The sequence below is a fragment of the Papaver somniferum genome, chromosome 8 (assembly GCF_003573695.1).
Source record: "Papaver somniferum cultivar HN1 chromosome 8, ASM357369v1, whole genome shotgun sequence".
NCBI classification, from domain to species: Eukaryota; Viridiplantae; Streptophyta; class Magnoliopsida; order Ranunculales; family Papaveraceae; genus Papaver; species Papaver somniferum.
Window position 1 is genome coordinate 43,579,191 of NC_039365.1, and position 4,505 is coordinate 43,583,695.

The window sequence follows — 4,505 nt, forward strand, 5'->3', positions numbered from 1 at the left end:
GCCGGTTAAGTTGTTAGAAGTGAACAGTCAGTTAGCTCTAATATATAGGTCGAGTGCACATACGGTCAAGTTATGGATATTTGATGCTGATGATTCTAAGAACGAAAATAGTACTACCAACGAAAATTGGACTGAAGTTACTGTCTCATTACCATTCCGGTGGGATGGAGGTTGCGTTATCAATTTTCAGACAGTTTCGGGAATAGCAAACCTGATAATCGTGCAAGTTTATAGAGATTATAGTAAAGGCAATGATGTCTCCTTTTACTTCTACGACTTGATAGATTTTACTTTCAAGGACTTTGAAATTAGTGGAGTTCCCTCCTCAATTCCAAATATTCGCTGCTCTGGTTCCTTGTTTGCTGCTGCCATCGAGAGCCTTGTCCCTGTTAAAAAAGGCACACTATCTGAAAGTATGTGAAACTGGATCGAGCTACCAGAATATTTTACCCGGTGCCTGACTTTGCTTTCCTAACGATCCATTTGATGGAAAACGGCCCAATTATCAAGACAACAGACGCTTCCTAGCTAGTCTGCCGTCTAGGCCTTCAATAGAAAATGCTTTTTAGTAAAGTTTTTGTCTATGATTTCAACATCCGCGTTTTAGTTGGCGGGCAGGCATATATCATGCATGTATTTATTTATTTATTATTATTACTAGGGAAACCGTTGGAGGAGTTGGACAGTCCGTAAGAGTTTTGACTTTTGACTTTATCTTTTGTTTATGTCGGAATAGGTTCCAAAAACTCTGTGTTTTGTTTATGTTGTCTATGTCATTATTAATCAATGATTGATTTGAATCCCTGACACAAAGCAAAATGTTAATTGATACACGCTTGGAGAACATTTATTTACCCGTGACATACAACAAAATTTTCAAGAGTTTGGAACCTTTTTCCGGCAAGGTGTCTGGAAATGCTTCCAGAAAGGAATGGCGGGAAGTTGTCACTCATTGTCAGTATATATAGGTGTGATGATGCGTGACCGTCTTGCAAGCCTTTAGAAAAATGTTATTTAGTACTCGTGAACCTTGTAGAATGTCATCTCCAGATATTGGGTTTGATCTAAGCTGTCTCGATGTTAATTGACAAATAGAAAAATGTTTTTCTTTGAAGCTTCCAGCGTGTATCCATTTTCGAAACTAATGCAAAACTGTAGCCTTACTTTCTTCTTGTTCCATTTCTGTTTCTCTCTGGTTATTACCACCACCAATCCCCTTTTCTCCTTACTCTCTCTTTTGTTTTATCTGGACATTTTCATTGTAAAATAGCTTTAAAAACTTCTTTCTTTTGAAGAAACATTAAGAAAATCATATCAGTTCCATAATGGAGTGGCAGGTAACCATGGTGGGATTCGTTTATTCTCCTTACTTAACCCTCGACTTCCTTTAAGGTACAAAAAAATATCCCGTATTCATCAACACTGGGGGTTTCGGTTCAACAATCTCTATAATGCCAAAGACGGATCGTATATGTACAGCTGGGAGTAAGTCGCCTTCTCTATTTCCTCAGTCAGCAGCGTTCTGGTTCTATATTGTAGTTCTCCGTATATGGTGAACGATGGTGATCTTTTTCCCAGTAGGGTTCTCGGTTTTAAAGTACAACTCAGGCTTGTGAATGCATTAGCTAATTCTTATACTTACATCTGTGTGGATGCTAACATTCAAACGCGCTATATTCAAACAATAAAAAACAATTCAACCTTACCAACCTATTAAGTAAAACCGCCTCTTTTATGATGATGATTTTGTACTAAAAGATCTAAACCCGTTTACCATCTATGTTTCTGGGCTTCACTTTACAGAGCAACTTTCTGGACTTCACTTTCCATAGCAACAAAAGTTGTTGACGATGTGGTGGGATATGCAACTCCGAAACCAAGCATGAACCTACATCGCAGATGTTTGTGCTCGTAAAATTTAAAATAAATATGTACTTATATAGTGGCTGGTAAACAAAGAACATTAAATGGATATGTAAAGGAGATGAAAAAGCGAAACGTCATGCTACTTTGGATGAGAAATGTTCTAAACTGTATGTTTTATATTTCTGTGCTTTAGAATGTTCTTTGCTTTACCAAATCCAACCCAAACCCTCCGTTTTTGTGTTATCAAGTTATCTAGGTCTATATAAGGTTAGTTTCCATGCAACTTCTTCAAGAACATTTCTCAAGTAGGAAGTATAATCGTTTTCTGACATTTAGCATCCACAGTGGCATGCTTAAAACCTGAAAACATATTTTCAACCTTTTAAAGTAGAAAATTAAGGCAAAACAAACATGGGAAAAACGTTTGGATCATATACTCATCATTCTCTTACCAACTACATATGAAATGCTTGTCCAGTGGACGACATCCTTAAGCAACTACGCTAATTTTCACATGAGATACAGTAGATACCTTGTTCCAGACGTAAAAAAGAGCATAAATGAAATACTAGAGTGATGGCATGACCTTTATTTCGTTAGTAAGTATGTATTGTCTGTAATTATTTTTACATATCTTCACACCTACAAAACATAAGCATCAAATATTTAAGAGTTAGCTCCGCAACATGAATTAAGATCTTCACACCTACTACGTTCAGGCAATTAATAAATGAAAATTTAGGCTTACCTGCTATCAGACCAAAATTGAGATTCCTCTTGTTCCGGTGTTGGTTCATGAATTTTACGGGAACATGTTTAGAAGTTAGCCAATTAAGTAACCAACCCAAGTACGGCCCGGATGTTTGCCTATAGGTTCCCCTCCAACATTTCTGAAGTGCTTAAATTCAGGAATTTCTCTTTCACATCCATAAGCCTCTCATACTTTGAAAACAAAATAGACATGTTACCAACAAACAGGGAATCTTTATATGTATCCAACAACTTTTACTGAAAAAAAAAAGTCAGATGAATTTTGACTCAAAGAAAGACTTCAAGGAAAACAAATTTTCACAATATACCACTATTCTCACCTGTGCTAGAAATATGCACAACAAAGTTTAAATTTGGATAACCCTCGCAGATGTCTTTTGGGATAAAGATGGTTTGTCTTGGATAATCCTTTTCTTGTTATCAAGTTTTGCAATCGATATACTTTAAATTTTCCTGACCTTCCACTTCATTCTTCTAACTCCTGCAGTAGTATAAAAGGATTATTTTGTTGTTGTCTTTGTAATTGTATTGCTATTAAATTTTAATTCAAATTGCAGAAATATGATTTATCTACATTGTTTTTCACCAAAAATTGCTAGTAATAAACCATATATACCTTTAATGATTTTTACTCCTTCCGATTGTCGATCGCCGAAAAATTATGTGAACTGTATCAATTAATCTTAAAATCAAAGAAATAAAAACATCTGGATAAACCAATCATAGACACAATTCCAAAAGTAGGGAAATTTATTGGGAAGAGTACCTGGAGTTCGAAAATTTGCATAACGATTCCAAAAGCAGAGAAGTTTAAAGGGAAGAGTACCTGGAGATCGAAAATTTGCATAGAGAGGAACGATGGCTGAGAATTGGCTTCTTAAATAAATTTCTTTGCAAGGACATTTATCTTTGTTCAGTTTTATTTTTAGGGTTAGGGTATTAATATCCGGTTTTGCTGCACACGCAATGTTGTGTTCACCCAGAGGGATCTCTCTGATTGGGACAGAAGCGGACAGAAGTGGGCCTCACCCCTCTCTCACACGGTACACACAACATTGTGTACGAATCATTTTCGATTAATATCAAGGGAAGCCTCCGACTATGATTATGATCACTTCATGATTGGAATAATTGAAATTTATTTATGAGATACCCAGGGAGTTTTGGAATATAAAGGGTCTAACAATTACCGTAAATTTTTTTTGATGAGATTAAAAAAGTGACCCAATACACAGTCAAGTGGTCTAATTTATATCGCCACTATTGGATCAAAAAGTACTTGATGAAATTGGAGGGGAAGGTGAAATCTTGACCGATACTTAATAAATCTATCTTGGGACGGAATGGAAGACCATCCATATGATTAACTAAATTAGTACGTTATTCTAGGAGGGAAGGGAAGATCCTGACCAGTAGTTAGAAATTCCAACGTATCCTGACCGCTGGGTGACACGCCAAACACTAATATTGTATAAGCATTGATTATTATATGAATGGTGCCACTCATGACTTTTTATTAGCAAGAAGAAAATAGGTTCATTACACGTCGGTAGAAGGCAACCGAGCGACGAGCTGGGCGCTAACACCTTTTTGAATAATAATACGTAGCCTATGGATCAAAGAACCACCAATTTTGTAATTAGCATCAAGACTGACTAGGCAGTTGCTTAACCTCTTGATAAATACAACCAACTCATCTCCTAATTCTCCTAGGGTAAAAAAGCAAGCGCCTTGAAACCATAACCGTGCGCAATACATTTATCTAAGTATTTCGTACACTTACGGCTCACCGCAGCATTGATGGCTTGACCCGGGGGGAAGTTACGCGTTCTTGCAGTTGTGAAAGGTGAAACTCCGGTAACATCGAA

The 4,505-nt window shown here is 36.7% G+C and overlaps 1 long non-coding RNA gene across 2 annotated transcripts; it reads right to left on the reverse strand.

Moving 5' to 3' along the window:
* Nucleotides 1-804: 804 nt before the first annotated feature.
* On the reverse strand, nt 805-3,577 carry LOC113306815. 2 transcript variants are annotated; one of them, XR_003338849.1, is made up of 5 exons: nt 3,404-3,577; nt 3,254-3,305; nt 2,958-3,118; nt 2,615-2,808; nt 805-2,508 (listed from the first exon to the last, which is right to left on the reverse strand). It is a non-coding gene; the product is annotated as an uncharacterized LOC113306815 (long non-coding RNA). The 2 variants fall into 2 exon arrangements; XR_003338848.1 differs by having other exon boundaries at nt 3,254-3,572.
* Between the last annotated feature and the right edge of the window lie 928 nt (nt 3,578-4,505).